This window comes from Pristiophorus japonicus, chromosome 9 (genome assembly GCF_044704955.1).
Source record: "Pristiophorus japonicus isolate sPriJap1 chromosome 9, sPriJap1.hap1, whole genome shotgun sequence".
NCBI classification, from domain to species: domain Eukaryota; kingdom Metazoa; phylum Chordata; class Chondrichthyes; family Pristiophoridae; genus Pristiophorus; species Pristiophorus japonicus.
In genome coordinates this window covers 188,823,781-188,847,512 of record NC_091985.1, presented here as the reverse complement: position 1 = coordinate 188,847,512, position 23,732 = coordinate 188,823,781, and the positions used below count along the sequence as shown (strand labels likewise).

The following is a 23,732-nucleotide window of genomic DNA, read 5'->3' as shown; positions in this document are numbered from 1 at the left end:
CTCTTGAATATATCCAATCCATTGGCATCAACAACTCTCTGCTGCAGGGAATTCCACAGGTTAACAACACTCTGGGGAAGAAGTTTATCCTCATCACAGTCCTAAATGACCTTCCCCTTATCCTAAAACTGTCCCCTGGTTCTGAACTTCCCCAACATCGGGAACATTCTTCCTGCAGCTAACCTGTCCAGTCCCGTCAGAATTTTATATGTTTCTATGAGATCCCCTCTCATTCTTCTAAACTCCAGTGAATATAGGCTCAGTCAATCCAGTCTCTCCTCATATGTCAGTCCTGCCATCCCCTGAATCAATCTGGTGAACCTTCGCTGCACTCCCTCAACAGCAAGAATGTCCTTCCTCAGATTAGGAGACCAAAATGGAACACAATATTCCAGGTGAGGCCTCGCCAAGGCCCTGTACAACTTCATTAAGACCTCTCTGCTCCTATACTCAAATTCCCTAGCTGTGAAGGCCAACATGGGTACTTTTCAGAATGGCAGGCACTGACTAGTGGGGTACTGCAAGGTTCTGTGCTGGGGCCCCAGCTGTTTATATTGTACATTAATGATTTAGACGAGGGGATTAAATGTAGTATCTCCAAATTTGCGGATGACACTAAGTTGGGTGGCACTGTGAGCTGCGAGGAGCATGCTATGAGTCTGCAGAGTGACATGGATAGGTTACGTGAGTGGGCAAATGCATGGCAGATGAAGTACAATGTGCATAAATGTGAGGTTATCCACTTTGGTGGTAAAAACAGAGAGACAGACTATTATCTGAATGGTGACAGATTAGGAAATGGGGAGGTGCAACGAGACCTGGGTGTCATGGTACATCAGTCATTGAAGGTTGGCATGCAGGTACAGCAAGCAGTTAAGAAAGCAAATGGCATGTTGGCCTTCATAGCGAGGGGATTTGAGTACAGGGGCAGGGAGGTGTTGCTACAGTTGTACAGGGCCTTGGTGAGGCCACACCTGGAGTATTGTGTACAGTTTTGGTCTCCTAACTTGAGGAAGGACATTCTTGCTATTGAGGGAGTGCAGTGAAGATTCACCAGACTGATTACCGGGATGGTGGGACTGACCTATCAAGAAAGACTGGATCAACTGGGCTTGTATTCACTGGAGTTCAGAAGAATGAGAGGGGACCTCATAGAAACGTTTAAAATTCTGACAGGTTTAGACAGGTTAGATGCAGGAAGAATGTTCCCGATGTTGGGGAAGTCCAGAACCAGGGGTCACAGTCTTAAGGATAAGGGGTAAGCCATTTAGGACTCAGATGAGGAGAAACTTCTTCACCCAGAGAGTGGTGAACCTGTGGAATTCTCTGCCACAGATAGTTGTTGAGGCCAATTCACTAAATATATTCAAAAAGTAGTTAGATATAGTCCTTACTACTAGGGGGATCAAAGGGTATGGCGAGAAAGCAGGAATGGGGTACTGAAGTTACATGTTCAGCCATGAACTCATTGAATGGCGGTGCAGGCTCGAATGGCCTCTCCTGCACCTATTTTCTGTGTTTCCCCTCTCCCTTCCCCCCTGGGACACTCTCCCTCGGCCCCCTCTCCCCCCCGGGACACACTCCCTCGGCCCCCCCTCCCCCCGGAACACTCTCCCTCAGCCGCCGATCAATTACCGCAATTTTGTATTGCCTTCACCAACCGTCAACATCCGGGGATCTGGGACATGCGCAGAGCGCGCTCAGTGAGTCGATGTGATGCGTCGCTGCTATTGGGTGAAAGCAGCTGATTGACAGAGCGCCCCGCCAATCGTGGCGCGCCACAGCTCCAGGAGCGCCCGGCCCATTCACACAGCCGGAGGCGCTCCCAGTCACGTGGCTTCTGATTTGAATCCTGGGCGAGTCAACTGTTCCAGTGCCTGTGACGTCCGTAACCCAGCAACGCGAGCTGTGTGACGTCGGTAACCTGGCATCAGGAGCGGGCTGTGTGTGTGATATGTCTGTGTACGGGCTATGTGTGTGATATATGTCTGTGTACGTGCTGCGTGTGTGATATGTCTGTGTACAGGCTGTGTGTGATATATGTCTGTGTACAGTTTGTGTGTGTGTGATATATGTCTGTACGGGCCGTGTGTGTGATATATGTCTGAACGGGCTGCGTGTGTGATATACGTCTGTGTACGGGCTGTGTGTGTGTCTGATATATGTCTGTACAGGCTGTGTGTGTGTTTGGGGGATGTCTACCTGTGTGTGTGTGATTATATGTCCGTGCTTATGTGTGTGTCTGTTTGTACGCATGTGGCTATATTTGGCTCTTTGTTTGTATCTGTGTTCCCCCTGCCCCTTTATCTGGATTTTTCTAAATACTATTCAGTACCAATGTGTCTGGGCCAATCACCTCCCCAGAAAGTGCTGAATTGTCACTTTAATCTGGTGCATTCTGATTAATTTGATTCCTTTCTTCATTTGTTCTTCAGATGTGGGCGGCGCTCTCGAGGCCAGCATTTATTGCCCATCCCTAATTGCCCCCGAGAAGGTGAGAGTAAGCTGCCTTCTTGAACTGCTGCAGTCCGTGTGGTGAAGGTGCTCCCACAGTGCTGTTAGGGAGGGAGTTCTAGGATTGTGACCCAGCGACTATGAAGGAACGGCCGATATATTTCCAAGTCAGGATGGTGAGTAACTTGGAGGGGAACTTGCAGGTGATGGTGTTTCCATGCACTTGCTGCCCTTGGCCTTCTCGATGGTAGAGGTCGCGGGTCTGGGATGTGCTGCCAAAGAAGCCTTGGTGAGTTGCTGCAGTGCATCTTGTAGATGGTACACACTGCAGCCACGGTATGCCGGTGGTGGAGGGAGTGAATGTTGAAGGTGGTGGATGCAGGGCCAATCAAGTGGGCTGCTTTGTCCTTAAAAAAGGAGGCAGACAAAAAGCAGGAAACTATAGACCAATTAGCCTAACATCTGTCATTAGGAAAATGCTGGAGTCCGTTATTAAGGAAACAGTAGCAGGACATTTGGAGAAGCATAATACAATCAAGCAGAGTCAGCATGGTTTTATGAAAGGGAACTCTCATTTCACAAATTTGCTGGAGTTCTTTGAGGATGTAACGAGCAGGGTGGATAAGGGGGAACCAGTGGATGTGGTGTATTTGGATTTCTAGAAGGCATTTGACAAGGTGCCACATAACAGGTTACTGCACAAGAAAAATTCATGGGTTTGGGGGTAATATGTTCGCATGGATAGAGGATTGGCTAACTAACAGAAAACAGAGTGGCGGGATAAATGGGTCATTTTCTGTTTGGCAATCCATGACTAGTGGGGTGGCGCAGGGTTCGGTGCTGGGGCCTCAACTATTTGCAATCTATATTAATGACTTGGATGAGAGGACCGAGTGTAATGTCGCCATGTTTCTTGATGATACAAAGATGGGTGGGAAAGTAAATTGTGAGGAGGACACAAACAATCTACAAAGGGATATGGACAGACTAAGTGAGTGGGCAAAAATTTGGCAGATGGAGTATAATGTGGGAAAATGTGAGGTTATCCATTTTGGCAGAAAAAATAGAAAAGCAAATTATAAATTAAATGGAGAAGAATTGCAAAGATCTGCAGTACAGAGGGACTTGGGGGTCCTGGTGCATGAAACACAAAAAGTTAGTATGCAGGTGCAGCAAGCGATCAGGAAGGCAAATGGAATGTTGGCCTTTATTGCAAGGGGGATAAAGCAGAGAAGTGTTGCTACAGCTATACAAGATATTGGTGAGGCCACACCTGGAATACTGCGTGCAGTTTTGGTTTCCATATTTACGAAAATATATACATGCTTTTCAGGCAGTTCAGAGAAGGTTCACTAGGTTGATTCTGGGGATGAGGGGGTTGACCTGAGGAAAGGTTGAGTAGGTTGGGGCTCTACTCATTGGAGTTCAGAAGAATGAGAAGTGATCTTATTGAAATGTACAAGATTATGAGGGGGCTTGACAAGATGGATGCAGAGAGGATGTTTCCACTGATGGGGGAGACCAGAACTAGAGGGATGATCTTAGAATAAGGGGCCGCCCATTTAAAACAGAGATGTGGAAGAATTTCTTCTCTGAGGGTTGTAAATCTGTGGAATTTGCTGCCTCAGAGAACTGTGAAAGCTGGGACATTGAATAAATTTAAAGACAGAAATAGACAGTTTCTTGAGCGATAAGGGGATAAGGAGTTATGGGGAGTGGGCGGGGAAGTGGAGCTGAGTCCATGATCAGATCAGCCATGATCTTATTGAATGGCGGAGCAGGCTCGAGGGGCCATATGGCCTACTCCTGTTTCTATTTATGTTCTTATGAAACATATAAGATAATGAGGGGGCTCAACAAGGTGCATACAGAAAGGATATTTCTACTCATAGGGGAAACTAAAACTGGGGGACATAGTCTCAGAATAAGGGGCTGCCCATTTAAAACTGTGATGAGGGGGAATTTCTTCTGAGGGTTGTAAATCTGTGGAATTCTCTGCCCCAGCGAGCTGTGGAGACTGGGTCATTGAATATATTTAAGGCGGAGATAGACAGATTTTTGAGTGGTAAGGGAGTAAAGGGTTATGGGGAGCGGACAGGGAAGTGGAACTGAGACCATGATCAGATCTGCCATGATTGTGTTAAATGGAGAAGCAGGCTCGATGGGCCAAATGGCCCAATCCTGCTCCTATTTCTGATATTCTTATGGATAGAGGGAGGGCTAACTAACAGAAGACAGAGAGTCAGGATAAATGGTTCATTCTCCGGTTGTCAAACAGTAACTAGTGCGGTGCCGCAGGGATCGGTGCTCGGAACCTGAACTATTGGGACCAAGTGTAATGTAGCTCAGTTTCCTGATGATACAAAGATGGATGGGAATGCAAGTTGTGAGGAGGACACAACGAATCTGCAGAGGGATATTGACAGGCTAAGAGAGTGGGCAAAAATGTTGTAGATGGTGTATAATGTGGGAAAGTGTGAGGTTATCCACTTTGGCAAGAAAAAGAAAAACAAATTATTATTTAAATGGTGCGGTATTACAAAATGCTGCAGTACAGAGGGACCAGGGGGTCCTTGTGCGTAGGAACAGAAGACATAAGAGCAAAAGTAGGCCATACGGCCCCGCGAGCCTGCTCCGCCATTTTGTATGATCATGGTTTATCCGATCAGTTCAGAGAAGCTTCACTGGTTTGATTCCTGAGGTGAAGGGATTGACTTATGAAGAAAGGTTGAGCAGGTTGGGCCTATACTCATTGGAGTTTAGAAGAATCCGAGGTGATCGTATTGAAACATATAAGATACTGAGGGGGTTCGAGAAGGTAGATGCAGAGAGGATGTTTCCTCTCATGGGGAAATCTAGAACGAGGGGACATAGTTTAAGAATAAGGGGTCGCCGATTTAGAACAGAGATGAGGAGAAATTTCTTTTCTCAGAGGGTCATAAATTTTTGGAATTCTCAACCCCAGATATCCAGATTTTTGAGCGATAATGAAGTGAAGGTTTATGGGGAGTGGGCTGGGAAGTGGAGCTGTGCCCAAGATCAGATCAGCCATGATCATATTAAATGGCAGAGCAGTCTCGAGTGGACAGTGGCCTACTCCTCCTATTTCTTATGATTTTTAAAGGGTGAAGTATGGATGCAAACGCAATCAGCATTATTTTTTTGTCTGACCCTCTTCCTGTTGATTAATTGGTGAAATATCCCAAATATTAAACTTCAGCCCAGTTATAGGGGTAATCAATATCAACAGAAAAAAAGCCCAACTATCAGAATGGACATGATTCAGTCTGGGACAACCGCAGAATCTAAACCCTGCAGTCACTTGTGAACTCGTTGGTGTTTCAGCAGGTTGGATAACTCAGTGAATCCCTTCCCACACGGAGCAGGTGAACGGCCTCTCCCCAGTGTGAACTCGCTGGCGTCTCAGCAGCTGGGATGACACAGTGAATCCCTTCCCACACATGGAGCAGATGAACGGCCTCTCCCCAGTGTGAACTCGCTGGTGTGTCAGCAGCTGGGATGACACGGTGAATCCCTTCCCACACTCAGAGCAGGTGAACGGTCTCTCCTCAGTATGACTGTCGATGAACTTCCAGCTCAGATGGGTAATTGAATCCCCTCCCACAGTCCGCACATTCCCATGGGTTCTCCATGGTGTGGGTGTCCTTGTTTCTCTCCATGTTGGACGATTAGTTGAATCCTGGTCCACACACACAACACGTGTATGGTTTCTCCCCGCTGTCAATGATGTGATGTTTTTTCAGGCTGTGTAACTGGTTAAAGCTCTTTCCACAGACAGTACAGTGGAACACTCTCACTTGTGTGTGTGTCTCGGTGCTTTTCCAGTCACACTGATGTTTGAAATCTGTTCCCACAGGCAGAACAAACAAACATTTCTCCTTCCACATTCAAAGGCCGATGATATTCAGGTCCTGAGGAATCGAGTGATTCCGTCAGATCTTGATGTGATGTTTGGTTTGAATTCCCCGTCTGCAAATCCTCCCCTCTTGATACCCTGGAAAAGCAGTTTACAAAATCATTACTGCAAGTACAGGACAGAAATTCAGAACAGACAATTGTAGATTGTATGGAACATTCTTTCCTCTCTTGTTCCTCCAAAGCAGTAAATCCCCGCCCCATACACTCTTCCCCATCCCTGTCCTGAAATTCAAACACATCGCACGTCTGAAGGCAGCTTGTCCTACACTCCCAATTATCATCTCCAACTCTGGCTGGGTTCAGTTCCACACTCACTGGTTCCCCTCCCCTGAAAGTGCTGACTGTGGCTGGGTTCAGTTCTGCACTCACTGGTTCCCCTCCCACTCCAATCGAAGGTGCTGACTCTAGCTGGGTTCAGTTCTACACTCACTGGTTCACCTCCCTCTCCCTCCCCTGAATGTGCTGAGTCTGGCTGGGTTCAGTTCTACACTCGCTCGTCCGGTGAAAAGGGATAGATATTGTTTTGTCACTCATTGTACAATGGGACAGTTTTAAATTGCTTGATTAGGATAGACTAGTCACTTTATCTGTCACTTTCTGGTACTGTGTGTCAGTGTGTGATTGACAGGTGTGTACAGGACAGATGCTGTCACTCTCTGGTACTGTGTGTCAGTGTGTGATTGACAGGTGTGTATAGGACAGATACTGCCACTCACTCTCTGGTCCTGTGTGTCAGTGTGTGATTGACAGGTGTGTATAGGATAGACATTGCCACTCACTCTCTGGTATTATGTGTCAGTGTAGGATTGACAGGTGTGTCTTGGAAATACCTGCCACTCACTTGCTGGTCATACATATCAGTTTGGGAATTTTTGTTGACTATAGGATAGATATCTACCTGTCACTCTCTGTTCCAAAAATAATGTATCTGTTACTTTCTGATAAAGTATGTCAGTGTGGGATTGAGGGAGAATATCGGAAATATACTGTCACTGTCACTCTCTGGTACTGTGTGTCATTTAAGGATTGACTGCTGAATATAGATCAGACACTGTACCTTTCATTCTCTGATATAGCTATCAGTATGCGATATATTTGTTAGCATAGGATAGATATTGCATCTCTCAATCTCTGGTACATTGAGGCAGAGCTGGATTGCCAGGTGAGTTTATTTTAAATAGATATTGCCCCTGTTATTTTCTCATTCTATGTGACAGATTCTGATTGCAGGGTGAGTGTAGGATGTACACTGCCACTTTCAATCTCTAGTGCAGTGTCAGTGTGGGACTGACTGATGATTATAGGATAGATACTGACACTTTCACTCTCTGAACCATTGACAGGTAAATATAGAATGAATATTGTGGGTGCTGGTATGGGAGTGTGGATTTGACTCTGCATCTGTGCCATCTCTGGTATGTGAATGAGGGTTTTACTCTGTCAGTTTCTGATAGGAGAGTGTGGGTTTTATCCTGTACCTGTCAATTTCTGGTAATTGCCTGTGGGTTTCATTCTGTATCTTTCCATTCCTGGTGTGTGTGTGTGTGTTCTGTGCTGTACCTGTCCATCTCTGTTATGTGAATGTGAGGTCTGCTCCATACCCGTCATTCTCCAGTATGTTGGTATTGTTTTACTGTGTACCACCAATTCCTGATTGAAAGTAAAACGAATACTCTAACTGTCAATTTTTGTTATGGAGGTGAGTGTTTACACTGAATCTGTCGGTCTCTGGTAAATGAGTCTGAGTTTCACTCTGTATCTATCTGTCTCTGGTATGCGAGTGTGTCTCCATTTCTATAATGGGAGTCTGGGTTTAATTCTGTATCTGTCAATTTCTGACGTGATTGTGGGCCTTACTCTATAACTGCCAGTTTCTGCTTAATTGAGAGTGGGCTTTCCTTTGTACCTGTCAGTTTCTGTTATGGAAGAGAGGTCTTTACCCTGTACCTGTCAATTACTGGTAAGTGAGTATGGGCATTTCACTATCTGTCAATTTATGTTATGGGAATATGGATTTTAATATGTCAGGCTCTGATATGAGAGTGTGGGTTTTATATTGTATCTCTAAGTCTCTGATATGCGAGTGTGTGTATTATTCTGTACCGGATAGGTTTTGGTGTGTGTGTGGGGGTTTAAGCTGTGCCTCTAAGTTTCTGGTATGTTAGTCCGCATTTAATTTTATCTATTACTCCACGTGGTTTTATGTTTTACACAGTACCTGTCAGTTTCAGGTATGTGAGTGTGGGGTATAATCTGTACCTGACCGGTTCTGGCAAGTGAATGTGGGTGTTTGATGTACCTGTCAGTGTGATCTGTTTCAATGGTGAAACAGCCTCTGATTCTACTGCTCCACGTGGCTGTAAGATTCACAATGTAACTCTGCCACTTCGGATCAATGTGGGACTGACAGCTCCTGCTGCCTGTGACAATAGGATTGAGACCAGTTCTGTGTCTCTGTGGTTTGTGAGTGATGATCTACTTACTTTGTGTGCGAAGGAGCTGTCTGCACTGTTCCTTGTGTTCTGGGTAGAGGAGGAAAGATCACATTTGTTCTGGCTGGTTGAAGAATTTTGCTCTGAGAATAATAAGCCGAGAACATTATTAGTTCTAAGATATGGATGCAGGGGAGAATATGATTTATCTGAGGGAGTGTGTACCTCTCGATCACCAGCAACATGGTTCTGGAGAACTCAGCTCACTGAAAGAATATAACCCATCTTTAAAACATCTTCTCCCACACTCCTCTCCTGGTGCCTGCAATAGATGCACTTTGTGAAACTCCCCACATCCTCACTGTCCAAGAACAACAGACACAGTGAGATTGGAACTGAATCAGGAACATTCACTGCTGATTTCGGGAAAGAAAGCAGCAATGATTTGAAAGCGCAAAGTGGTTTACTTTCTCTCTTACCTTACACTGTCCACACACAGCCCGAGAATGGCTTCTCCCTTCCCCCACCCACTCCATGTTCCGGAACGTTGCTCCACTCTGCCTTTTACACACAGCCCCCGATGGAACTATACCAGGAACGTTCACTACTGGTTTGGAGAGAGAAAGGACCAATGATTGTAAACAGCAGATTCTGCCCATTCTGTCTCCCTTACCCTGGACACACGCTGTCCACACACAGCCCAAGAATGGCCTCTCCCTTCCCCCACTTACACCATGCACTGAGACTGGTTCTTGCTCCATGCTGCCCCTTACACACAACCCCCGACTCCCCCTGAACTCTCCCCGGACCCAGTGCCGATCTCTGAGCCCATCTGTGAACACGATCCCTGAGCGCTGCGCTGCTGTAAGGAGGCTGCTGCTCGCTGCCTTACTCCGGGGCCGCAACGTCTCTGTTCCCAGCTGTTTTAAACCATTTTCTTCTGCTCACTGAGTGAATGGCGATCACAGGCAGGGCTGGGGGAGGGGAGGGAGCATGCGCTCTTCTGCTCACTGGAAAACAAGACGGGACGGAGCTGAACCGCGCATGCATGGGAGAGCTATAGTGATAGAGGATTCGATTGTAAGGGGAATAGATAGGCATTTCTGCGGCAGCAACCGAGACTCCAGGATGGTATGTTGCCTCCCTGGTGCAAGGGTCAAGGATGTCTCGGAGCGGGTGCAGGACATTCTGAAAAAGAAGGGTGAACAGCCGGTTGTCGTGGTGCATATAGGTACCAACGATATACGTAAAAAATGGATGAGATCCTACGAAACGAATTTAGAGAGATAGGAGCTAAATTAAAAAACAGGACCTCAAAAGTAGTAATCTCAGGATTGCTACCAGTGCCACGTGCTAGTCAGAGTAGGAATCGCAGGATAGCTCAGATGAATATGTGGCTTGAGGAGAGGTGTAGAAGGGAGGGATTCAAATTCCTGGACATTGGAACCGGTTCTGGGGGAGTGGGACCAGTACAAACTGGACCGTCTGCACCTGGGCAGCACCGGAACCAATGTCCTCGGGGGAGTGTTTGCTAGTGCTGTTGGGGAAGTGTTAAACTAATATGGCAGGAGAATGGGAAACTTTGCAGGGAGACAGAGGGAAATAAAATGGAGGCAGAAGCAAAAGATAGAAAGAGGAAAAGTAAAAGTGGAGGACAGAGAAACGCAAGGCAAAAAACAAAGCACCACATTTCAGCGAAATTCTAAAGGGGTAAAGTGTGTTTAAAAAGTCAAGCCTGAAGGCTCTGTGCCTCAATGCGAGGAGTATTCGGAATAAGGTGGATGAATTAACTGCATAGATAGCAGTTAACGGATATGATGTAATTGGCATCATGGAGACATGGCTCCAGGGTGACCAAGGCGGGGAACTCAACATCCAGCGGTATTCAACAATTAGGAAGGATAGAAGGAAAGGAAATGGAGGTGGGGTGGCGTTACTGGTTAAAGAGGAAATTAATGCAACAGGAAGGAGGGACATTAGCTTGGATCATGTGGAATCGGTATGGGTGGAGCTGTGGAACACCAAAGGGCAGAAAACGCCAGCGGTAGTTGAGTACAGAGCACCCTATAGTAGTAGTGAGGTTGGGGAAAGCATCAAACAACAAATAAGGGATGTGTGCAATAAAGGTACAGCAGTTATCATGGGCGACTTTAATCTACATATTGATTGGGCTCACCAAACTAGTAGCAATGAGGTGGAGGAGGATTTCCTGGAGTGTATTAGGGATGGTTTTTTCCACCAATATGTCGAGGAACCAACTCGAGAGCTGGCCATCCTAGACTGGGTAATATGTAATGAGAAGGGACTAATTGCCAATCTTGTTGTGCGAGGCCCCTTGGGGAAGAGTGACCATAATATGGTAGAATTCTTTATTAAGATGGAGAGTGACAGTTAATTCAAAAACTAGAGTCCTGAACTTAAGGAAAGGTAACTTCGACGGTATGAGGCATGAATTGGCGAGAATAGACTGGTAAATGATACTTAAAGGGTTGACGGTGGATAGGCAATGGCAAACATTTAAAGATCACATGGATGAACTTCAACAATTGTACATCCCTGTCTGGAGTAAAAATAATACAGGGAAGGTGGCTCAACCGTGGCTAACAAAGGAAATTAAGGATCGTTGTTAAATCCAAGGAAGAGGCATATAAATTGGCCAGAAAAAGCAGCAAACCTGAGGACTGGGAGAAATTTAGAATTCAGCAGAGGAGGACTAAGGGTTCAATTTAGAGGGGGGAAATAGAGTATGAGAGGAAGCTTGCCGGGAACATTAAAACTGACTGCAAAAGCTTCTATAGATATGAGAAGAGAAAAAGATTTATGAAGACAAACATAGGTCCCTTGCAGTCGGATTCAGGTGAATTTATAATGGGCAACAAAGAAATGACAGACCGATTGAACAAATACTTTCGTTCTGTCTTCACGAAGGAAGACACAAATAACCTTCTGGATGTACGAGGGGACCGAGGGTGTAGTAAGAAGGAGGACCTGAAGGATATCCTTATTAGACGGGAAATTGTGTTAGGGAAATTGATGGGATTGAAGGCTGATTAATCCCCGGGGTCCTGATAGTCTATATCCCAGTGTACTTAAGGAAGTGGCCCTAGAAATAGTGGATGCATTGGTGATCATTTTCCAACAGTCTATCGAATCTGGATCAGTTCCCATGGACTGGAGGGTAGCTAATGTAACACCAATTTTTTAAAAAGGAGGGAGAGAGAAAACAAGCAATTATAGACTGGTTACCCTGACATCAGTAGTCGTGAAAATGTTGGAATCAATCAATAAGGATGAAATAGCAGCGCATTGTTAAAGCAGTGACTTGGATTTATGAAAGGGAAATCATGCTTGACGAATCTTCTGGAATTTTTTGAGGATGTAACTAGCAGAGCGGACAAGGAGAACCAGTGGATGTGGTGTATTTGGACTTTCAAAAGGCTTTTGACAAGGTCCCACATTAGAGATTGGTGTGCAAAATCAAAGCACATGGTGTTAGGGGTAATGTACTGATGTGGATAGAGAACTGGTTGGCAGACAGGAAGCAGAGAGTCAGGATAAACGAGTCCTTTTCAGAATGGCAGGCAGTGACTAGTGGAGTGCCACAGGCTCAGTGCTGGGACCCCAGCTCTTTACAATATACATTAATGATTTAGATAAAGGAATTGAGTGTGATATCTCCAAGTTTGCAGATGACACTAAACGGTGCAGGTGTGAGCTGTGAGGAGGACGCTAAGAGACTGCAGGGTGACTTGGACAGGTTAGGTGAGTGGGCAAATGCATGGCAAATGCAGTATAATGTGGAAAAATGTGAGGTTATCCACTTTGGGGGAAAAACACGAAGGCAGAATATGATCTGAATGGCGGCAGATTAGGAAAAGGGGAGGTGCAATGATACCTGGGTGTCATGGTTCATCAGTCATTGAAAGTTGGAATGCTGGTACAGCAGACGGTGAAGAAAGCAAATGGTATGTTGGCCTTCATAGCTAGGGGATTTGAGTATAGGAGCAGGGAGGTCTTACTGCAGTTGTACAGGGCCTTGGTGAGACCACACCTGGAATATTGTGTTCAGTTTTGGTCTCCTAATCTGAGGAAGGACATTCTTGCTATTTAAGGAGCGCAGCGAAGGTTCACCAGACCGATTCCAGGAATGGCTGGACTGACATATGGGGAGAGACTGGATCAACTGGGCTTTTATACATGAGTTTAGAAGGATGAGAGGGGAATTTCATGGAAACGTATAAGATTCTGACGAGACTGGACAGGTTAGATGCGGAAAGAATATTCCCGATGTTGGGAAAGTCCAGAATCAGGGGACACAGTCTTAGGATAAGGGGTAGGCTATTTAGAACTGAGATGAGGAGAAATTTCTTCACTGAGAGTTGTTAACCTGTGGAATTCCCTGCCGCAGAGAGTTGTTGATGACAGTTCATTGGATATATTCAAGAGGGAGTTCGATATGGTCCTTACGGCTAAAGGGATCAAGGGGTATGGAGGGAAAGCAGGAAAGGGTAATGAGGGAATGATCAGCCATGATCTTATTGAATGGTGGTGCAGGCTCGAAGGGCCAAATGGACTCCTCCTACACCTATTTTCTATGTTTCTATGTCTATGTTTCTATGTGCAGTTCTCTGCACTAATTCAAAGTACACTTTTCCCAATTTACTTTTATCAGAATCTGAGCAAAGGAACAGGGCCTGCTGGGGGGGCGTGGTGGGGGGGAAGGACAGATAATTATTAAAGCTGTGAGCCTTTTCCCTTGGAGATGCTCAATTTGGATTCATTCCGTGCAGGGTGTTTCTCTCCACGAGTGTGTCTTCACAAAGCAATCCTGCAGTAACATTGGAGGGATGAGGGAGTAGGAGTGTTTGTTGGGACCGTGCAGGAGTTAATATCTGACAGCAACAGTCCGAGATCAGTTTAATTAGAGTAAAACACTCGGTCACTGAGAGTAATACCGAAGTGGATAATCAAGCAGCTATAGGGAGGGAGGAGCTTAATGCAATCATTATCCCTAATGAAGTAGTACTCGGTAAAATAAGGGGACTAAAGGCAGACAAGTCACCTGGACCTGATGGCTTACATCCTAAGGTCTTAAGAGAAGTGGCTGCAGAGATAGTAGATGCATTGGTTGTAATCTACCAAAATTCTCTGGATTCTGGGGCGGTCCCAGCAGATTGGAAATCCGCAAATGTACCGCCTCTAGTTAAAAAAGGAGGCAGACAAAAAGCAAGAAACTATACACCAGTTTACTAACATCTGTCCTTGGGAAAATGCTGGAGTCCATTATTGAGGAAGCAGTAGTGGGACATTTCGAAAAGCATGATTCAATCAAGCAGAGTCAGCATGGGTTTATGAAAAGGAAATCATGTTGGACAAATTTGCTGGAGATCTTTGAGGATGTAATGAGCAGGGTGGATAAGGGTAAACTAGTGGATGTGGTGTATTTGGAATTCTGAAGGCATTTGATAAGTTGCCTCATAAGAGGTTACTGCACAAGATAAAAGCTCACCGGGTTGGGGGCTGTATATTAGCATGGATAGAGGGTTGGTTAACTAGCAGAAAGCAGAGAGTCGGGATAAATGGGTCATTTTTCGGTTGGCAAATGGTAACTACTGGGGTGCCGCTGGGATTGGTTCTGGGTGCTCAACTATTACAATCTATATTAATGACTTGGATGAAAGGACCAAGTTTAACGTAGCCAAGTTTGCTGATGATACAAAGATGGATGGGAAAGCAAATTGTGAGCACACAAAAAATCTGCAAAGGGATACAGGCAGGCTAAATGAGTGGGCAAAAACTTGGCAGATGTAGTATAATGTGAGGAAATTTGAGGTTATCCACTTTGGCATAAATAATTGGGAAAACAAATTATAATTTAAATGGAGAAAAATTGCCAAGTGCCACAGTACAAAGAGACCTGGGGTCCTTGTGCATAAAACACAAAAATTTAGTATGCAGGTAGAGCAAGGAATCAGGAAGTATAAAAGCAGAAATGTAAGCTACAACTGTACAGGGTATTGGTGAGGCCACACCTGGAGTACTGCGTGTAATTTTAGTCTCCGTATTTAAGGAAGCATATACTTGCATTGGAGGCTATTCAGGGGTTGATTCTGTCGATGAGGGGGTTGTCTTATGAGGATAGGTTGAGAATTTGGACCTATACAAATTGGAGATCAGAAGAATGAGAGGTGATCTTATCAAAACATAAAAGATAACGAGGGGGCTCAACAAGGTGGAAGCAGAGAGGATGTTTTCACGCATAGGGAAATTAAAACTAGGGGATATAGTCTCAGAATAAGGGTCAGCCCAGTTAAACTGAGACGAGGAGAAATTTCTTCACTCAGAGCGTTGTCAATCTATGCAATTCTCTATCAGAGAGCTATGGAGGCTGGGGCATTGAATATATTTAAGGCAGAGATAGACAAATTTTTGAGTGATAAGGGAATAAAGGGTTATGGGAAGTGGAGCTGAGTCCATGATCAGATCAGCCATGATCTTATTGAATGGGGGAGCAGGCTTCAGGGGCCAAATGGCCTTCTCTTTCTTATGTTCTTATGCGATGATAACCCCGGGACTGTTCACGGGGATTCCAACCCTGGGACTGTACATGGGGATTCTAACATTGGGAGTGAACAGCTCTGAGGCTTTCCTGTTGCAATTGTCTGGGACGTAAACCATAAGCTTCGCACTGAGCAGCGCCTTTAGCAGAGATGGTGAGATATCCGAGGTGTTGAGTGAGAATACAATAACTAAGTTGTTGCTTTACCCACGAGGACTGGTTGGAAACAAACACTGACGCACCTCACGTTGCACCGGCACCAAGATGGTCGTGCATGCGCTTTGCTGCTCACTGAATCAAGATGGCGGAGCGCTGACCTTGCCTTCCTGTACAAAGATGGCTGCCGTTATCCTGGGCCTGTGACCGGGAGAAAGCCCGGCAGCTGCAATCCTCGATATTCCGGTTATTATTCCGGGCTTCCGGCGGGGCACCAATTGTTTATGAAGCCTTCCCGGCTACCGCTGGTCCATTACTCACCTCCGCTCCGCTGAAAATGGGCCCTTTTGCGCAGCACCGTGTCTACTCCGCCATCAAACGTACAGCACATGCCCCAAACATAGCCATGTCCCGCGTCTGCGCACTGGGCCCCTATTGTCTGGGTTCGGCACATTCTCCATTGCATGGAATGCTGGGTAAATGCACCACCATTGAAAGGCCACGTTAGTGAATTTGACGAGGATTTACTGTGATTGAAACGCTGCATTAGAGGGAGCAGCGTGCGGCGGCCCGGTCCCGGCCTGCAAGACCATCAGCAGGCAGGGGCCATCAGAGGGAGCAGCGTGCGGTGGCATACCTCTGCAGGAGGGCGGCGGCTGCGAAGTCAGGTCGCTCATTGCAGTGCCAGCAGGAGGTGCGAAGGAGCAAGAGTTTTTAGAAGGTAGTGACCGGGTCCCAGGAAAGGCTCTGGGGCCCAAAAGAGGCGAGGACCCAGGGGCAGCATGGGCCAGCCCACATTGCTAAATGTGTACGCGCTCGGTCCGTGCAGCAGAGCTGTTCTCCAGTCATCTTGGGTAATCCTTGCCACAGGACCAAGACCTAGCTCTGTCAAGTCCGTGTGCTGGCTGGTGTGCAACGGCCACCACATGTCAAAAAAATCCAAGCACAGACATCTTCCACCCTCCAAGATGTATATTGTGATCTGCAATATTAGGTCCTTCATTGAAACACCAGTGAACTCATTTCTTTTTGGCGTGGAAGCAATTCATCCTTCTTTCGAGGGATGATGACTCTAATTGCATTGAGCAATGAACCATGTTCATTCTGGCAGTTAGACTTTGTTTCTGCTGCTCTTAGTAACCCCTATACCTGAGCTGGGGTTTAATGTTCTGTATAAATATTGAATAAATCAGCTTGTTTCAAACACCGTGTTGTAGGGCGCTTTCAAAGGCAAAGACACCTGAATATATGTATGTATGTATGTGTAAAATGGTAGCCAGATATAAAATGGCTGTCAGGGATTCCGCAAAGCACCAAGAGAATTCAGCTAACTCGCATAACTACATTCCTGAGTAGCTGATGACACTGCAGTTCCTTGTACAGGAAACACTGGAAAGGGCGAGCTTAGCAGAATGTCTCTAATCAACAAACCCCAGACACAAGTCCTAGCAAAATACTGAACAAAGGAATTCATGTAACTGGGTTAAGATAAGAAGGACAGCAGAGATAACGGGGTCTGGAGAACATCACGAGGCCATGAGCAAGCCCCAGCTAAACATGAGATGATCACGCCGTTCCCTGGTGCCTGGGGGCCAATTCCATTGGCCCAGAGGAATCGATTTATAATCTATAATCATTATGATTCGATTGTGTCCAGCCGACATGGGCTGAGTAATTGTAATGAAGTGTTGTAAAACATAAATATCGATGAATTTCTTTGTTCGCCAGACAGTAGTGCCTGGATTAACCCAGAGACTTTCTCCCCGCCAGCGCAATAAAAACCGTTTTGATGTTCGAACTGACTCAGAGTGACGAGTGATTCTTCCAGGATTTCATTTTCGCTAACAGTGGCATAGCCGGCAGGATTTTGAAGTCACTGGACGCCCTTGGAAAAACTGGGTGAGTATAGATTTTTAAAAATATAATAAAGGTTTATAATAAAGGGTGCTGAAGGTGGACGCCGGTTGATCGACATGAGGAGACGGTCTAGTATCCCAAACGCCTAGCCTGAGCCTGAATTAAGAGGACTTGGTCCCACGTGATGGCCAGGGTTGAATGGGCAGAGGGAATACACTTAGACCGTAGGATCGTGATACAGAGCGACATTGCCTGGACCCAGTAGTGTAATTTGAAACATAACCTGGGGACCAGGCGGTGCACAGCGCCCAACGAATATCAAATCTGTCAACAGGGTCGGACCAATAGGCAAAACGGTGGTAGGTAGTTTAAGAGACGTAGAGTGCTATCGGGAATTGCTTAAAGTGTTTAAGAATTGTACTTTGACCCTGTTTTAAGAAAGACATTGTAACAGACTTGTGACCCAACAGATAGCTAGGATATGGTCTACTTCAAGTAGCGCTAGGTAGAAAGTGGACCTCTGAGAGCAGATTCCTAATGGTTCTAATCCGACCCAGGAATGGCCAGTGAACAAACAAAACTCGAGTGGGGGCTAGAAGGGTCCCTTACCTGACACCTGGCGGAGAAACAGAAGAAAGTAATAGAAAAGATGACTAAATCAGGTTAGAAACCCCATGACCCACCGGCTGACCAGCGGGAGTGGTGGACGAGGAAAGGAAGAAAAGGCCTGGGACTTGATCCTTCGAGCCCACGTAAAATTAACAGAAAAAGTAAATGAATACATAAGAAATAAAAGGGAGCAAGCGGCTGTTCTGTCCGGACAAACAGTCCTGCCAGCTCTAACAAAGGGTCCAAACGCGCCACCTAGTGAGAATGATATTGACTGGGGATCCTTCGAGGAAGAGGCATATAATTATGCCCAAGAAGAAGGGGATGCGCTACCACCCCCATACACCCCAATAAACCCAGTCAAAGCGGCTCCCATAAAGGTGGAGTACATACCCGGAACCCCAGCAGTACACGCTTCCAAAAATGTGAACGGAGGGGTTCCCTCCAGAGCCGCGCAAATCAGAATGACATACACATCCGGGGATACAATGCAGTTACTAGATAAGCTACCACTCTTAACCCCGCTGGCACAGCAAGGTAGTCTTCTGGCAGAAGCTCAAGGAGATGCAAATTTGCCACCAGCTCCACAACCGAGATATTGCAGGACTAGTCAGAATCAAAATTCCCGAGAAACATTGGGTGCGATTAGATGTGGAGCATCGGTAGGGTACCTGGTATAGGAACATGGCCACCAGCTAACAGAAACAAGATGGTAAATTGCAACATCTTAAAGCGGATGTGACAGAAGTTTTAGGAGAGGTCCCCATAAATTGGAACTCGATAGTAGGGGTGACACAAAGGAAGGACGAAGGGGCGCAAGAATATGGGACTAGAAAATTTGAGGCTTTCATCGCGCATCGCAGCGTGCCAAACCCAAACCGACAGAACCAGCCCTTTATGCAATTATATAAAGACGGATGAAGTCCCGCTCACCAGACAATATTAAAAACAGGATTGGTAGCATTCAATAACTTTGATGATTTAGAGAATTGGGCCACTGCGGTAGATAATCAACAAATGTCCAAAGTGGCAGCCACCATGAAAGCGACCGAAGCATGCTTTAACTGTAATAAACCAAGCCACCGCTGCGCCGAGTGCAGAGCCCCAAAGCGCAACAGCCGCAAGAAGTGCAAGAACTGTGACCGGATAGGCAATGAGATGAAGTACTGTTGGGCAAAGTGAGGTGGAGGACAAGAAAGAAAGGGGCCACAATCGGGACAGAGAAAGGAACAAAATACCAACGAGAAAACCATGGATGACAGCACACTAGGAAACCAGCAGCTGTTAGATATTATACAGCAGCTGACCCGACATTCGATAAGGTGCCACACAAAAGGTTACTGCAGAAGATAAAGGTACGCAGAGTCAGAGGAAATGTATTAGCATGGATAGAGAATTGGCTGGCGAACAGAAAGCAGAGAGTTGGGATAAATGGGTCCTTTTTGGGTTGGAAATTGGTGGTTAGTGGTGTGCCACAGGGATTGGTGCTGGGACCACAACTGTTAACAATATACCTGGAAGAGGGGACAGAGTGTCGTGTAACAAAATTTGCAGATGACACTAAGATTAGTTGGAAAGCGGGTTGTGCAGAGGACACAGAGAGGATACAAAGAGATTTGGATAGATTAAGCGAATGGGCGAAGGTTTGGCAGATGGAATACGTCGGAAAGTGTGAGGTCATGCACCTTGGGGGAAAAAAACAGTAAAAGGGAATATTATTTGAATGGGGAGAAATTACAACATGCTGCGGTGCAGAGGGACCTGGAGGTCCTTGTGCATGAATCCGAAAAAGTTAGTTTGCAGGTGCAGCAGGTAATCAGGAAGGCGAATGGAATGTTGGCCTTCATTGCGAGAGGGATGGAGTACAAAAGCAGGGAGGTCCTGCTGCAACTGTATAGGGTATTGGTAAGGCCGCACCTGGAGTACTGCGTGCAGTTTTGGTCACCTTAAGGAATGATATACTGGCTTTGGAGGGGGTACAGAGACGATTCACTAGGCTGATTCCGGAGATGAGGGGGTTACCTTATGATAGATTGAGTAGACTGGGTCTTTACTCGTTGGAGTTCAGAAGATGAGGGGTGATATAGAAACATTTAAAATAATGAAAGGGATAGACAAGATGGAGGCAGAGAGGTTGTTTCCACTTGTAGGGGAGACTAGAACTAGGGGGCACAGCCACAAAATACAGGGGAGCCAATTTAAAACCGAGTTGAGAAGGAATTTCTTCTCCCAGAGGTTGTGAATCTGTGGAATTCTCTGCCCAAGGAAGCAGTTGAGGCTAGCTCATTGAATGTATTCAAGTCACAGATAGATAGATTTTTAATTAATAAGGGAATTAAGGGTTACGGGGAGAGGGTGGGTAAGTGGAGCTGAGTCCACGGCCAGATCAGCCATGGTCTTATTGAATGGCGGAGCAGGCTCGAGGGGCTAGATGGCCTAGTCCTGTTCCTAATTCTTATGTTCTTATGTAACAGACGAAGCCTCAATGAATCGCATCGGCCCCCGCCCAAGGACCCGATCCCCGCATGTAGATAAATGCATTGTTAGGGGGCCGACAATGCGACATATTAATAGATACTGGGATCGGTGTCCCTGACCAACCTCGATCTGCCGACCACCCGACTATCCAGTACAATCCAGGGAGTGGGGGGAAACAGAACTATTGCGTACCAGAGCGAAACACAATTATTAGAAGTGGACGATATAATACTACCGGCCCAGTTCTGGGTATGCCCAGAGGCTACTATACGAGGGATGGACTTACTCAACGAACTCGGTACAATAATTTAGACAGTGAGAGAGTGGCACAAAGATAAAATCACTGGATAATGGGCCCCAGTGTGAAACGTAGCCACAATAGGTAATGCGGGTGGCCTAGCTAGAGATTGGTCCGAAGATGGGATGTTAGGGTCACTGTGTCAGACCATCCCAGGGGTCTGGGCAAAAAGCAAACAGGACTACGGTCTCATTAATATCACACCAGAGAAAATCATGGGGCCAATGCACCCTCCCTACAAACAATACCCTGTCAAACCCGAACCCCTGCGGGCCACTGAGGAAAATAAGAGAAGCCCTGGTGGAACCCGATGTGGCTGGGTAAAAAGCCTGATGAGAGCTATCGACTAACTAGATTATACGGCTCTGAATAAGGTAACACACAAGGAACACCCCATTGTAGCCAGCCCAGCTATGCTTTTTAACGGTCTAAGTCCGGAGCACAAGATTTTCACAGTTTTAAATATAGCCAATGGATTTTGGTTGCATATACTATGATCTCGACGGGGACTTCTACAGCGCCGTAGTAACTGAAGAGAAAGGGGGAGTGATGAGATCAGTAGCCTATTACTCGACACAGGAGTCCCCGGTAGTAAAGGGACACCATCGATGTGTAGCTGCCCTCGACCGTGCTGCCTGAGCTGCGAGAATATGTGAACCAGTGACAATGTCAGGACAGCTAGTTTTACACACCAAACACACCATAGTGCAATTGTTGAACACTGGGAGATTAAAAACTATCTCCGATATATGTGGAACGGTTTGACCATGTCTGGTAATTTTAAGGCAGGAGCTGTCAGCATACTAACCTTTAATTTTTCATTTGCTTCTTCCTGCTCCGTTTTCCATTTCCCGTCGGGCCACATAGGAGGCGGTGTTACTACCCAAAGACCAGTCCATACGGATAATTAGGGGCATAGAATTTAACCCAGCCAAGGAAAGAATGACCGAGGGCGCGACCCACCAGTGTCAGACAGAAATAGACCAGGAGATTGAAGGAGAAATAGCCGATGAACCCCTGACCGACCCCGATCTAATGCTTTACGTGGATGGATCCCGCTGGTATATTGATGGACAGTTCCGTACTGGATGCGCCGTGGTAGACCAAGATGGTACCACCCTCCTACGGGGAGGATTGGAAGGAATGGTATCCACTCAAGTGGCGGAACTCGTGGCCCTGACAGAAACTCTGAAATTAACAGAAGGAAAGCGTGTAAATGTCTATACCAACAGCCGATACGCGTTTGGGGTATATGACAGCGTGGAGTAGGCGAGGATATGTAACTTCAGGAGGGGGACACATTGAACATGAGAACATAGTACGGGAACTTGTGGAAGCGATTAAACAACCCAGCATGGCAGCCGCGATCAAAATCAAGGCACACCGGAGGGTCGAAAGTAGGCAACGGCAGCGGAATTATGCTAGCGGATCAAGCAGCCCGGAGCGCAGCAGAAGAGGCTGAGCCCCAGAAAATACGAGTAGCCACGGTAGGACCGGACCAGGAGAATTAAACAACCGAAAGGTGCAGGAAGCGAGCAACCCAGAGGAGCGATCCCGATGGGAACACCAAGGGGCAATTATTGAGGAAGACGGAGAGTAGAGGAAGGGTTAGCAGGTAGTCGCCACACCGTCTATCCAGACTGAACTACTCAGACTGCACCATGAGTTGGACCACACCGGGAGGGAGGGGATGTTGAACTGCCTACTCAAAGACTGGTGGTGGACCGGGATAGGGTGAGACGTGGCGAAGCATTGCCAGCGTTGCAATAATCTGCACACAGCATAACCCAGGGAAGCCCATAAAGGTTAAGATGGCGCATCAGCCGTGCCCCAAAGGTCCGTGGGAAAACCTACAGATTGCTTTCACCGGACCTCTACCCAACAGTCGGGGAAAGCGCTACTGCCTGGTAATCATTGATCATGGGTCGAAGCTTTTCCCACCCAGGATTGCGGGGCATCCACCGTGGCACGTATTCTCGTTTTCGACATAATCCCACGATGGGGCGTACCCCTCCAAATCGACTCAGATCAAGGCACCCACTTCATGGGCCAGGTCATGAAGTGGGCGTGCGGTTTATTAGGAATACAACAACGATTCCATATCCCATATCACCCTCAGAGCTCAAGGATGGTAGACCGAAAGAACCGCACCCTCAAGACTGCAATTGCAAAGGCCATAACTGAGACAGGGAAGGGATGGGTGGATGTCCTATCTGCATATTAATGAGCCACCCCCAATTGAACCACCAGTTTAACCCCATTCGAGCTAATGACAGGAGCTCCCTGAAGATATCATAGTGGGTGGGGAGGACATGGAACCCTTATGAGACCGGATTAAACAATATATAAAACAATTAGATTCACAGCTGAAAGAATTACGACAAGAGATGAGGGATCAGCAAGCCATACGGGACCTAGGGACCCAAGACCAGGGGAAGGCTGACCCACGCCTCCCACAGATAGGGGACAAGTATCTAGTACGAGTCACTCCTTGAACAAGCAGGATTTGTCCCAAAATGAATCGGACCCTACGACATCATTTTGAATAGCGATACATGCGCATGCATCGAAATGAAAGGAAAGGGCCGGTGGAAACATTGGTCCCAATTTTTAAAAATATACCAAAGGTAGTACCTATCGATGAGACCGCCTGGTATGCCGCAAAGTATCAGGAGTGCTTAAACAGACTAAATGATGGGATGTTTGGAGGAGTAATGGTGGCATTGATGTTGATTGGAGTTTGGATAATATTGAACTGGGTCATGGAGCGGGCTCAAGCACGGCAGGCTCAAATGCGGAACCCACAACAGCCAAATAGGGACATAAAGTGATAGAGATGATACGAATATAATGAATATGGATAACATAACATATGGATCCCACAGAGTGACCGCGACTCAAGTATACCAGAACTTAATACCTGGTGACAACCTGGCTGTCTGTTTGAAAT

At 46.5% G+C, this 23,732-nt stretch overlaps 1 protein-coding gene across 10 annotated transcripts in view; it reads left to right on the top strand.

Moving 5' to 3' along the window:
• Nucleotides 1-23,732, top strand: part of LOC139273383 (zinc finger protein 551-like) — a 56,847-nt gene that overhangs the window by 25,241 nt on the left and 7,874 nt on the right. For 8 of the 10 annotated variants that reach the window (XR_011595094.1, XM_070890227.1, XM_070890224.1 and 5 more), the window contains 2 exons: nt 2,436-2,630; nt 17,311-17,439. The gene's annotated coding sequence lies outside the window, so the exon portion shown is untranslated. Of the gene's footprint in view, nt 1-1,714; nt 2,143-2,174; nt 2,631-17,310; nt 17,440-21,649; nt 23,722-23,732 lie in introns of those variants that run through there. The other 2 variants (XM_070890231.1, XR_011595093.1) reach the window with 2 other exon arrangements.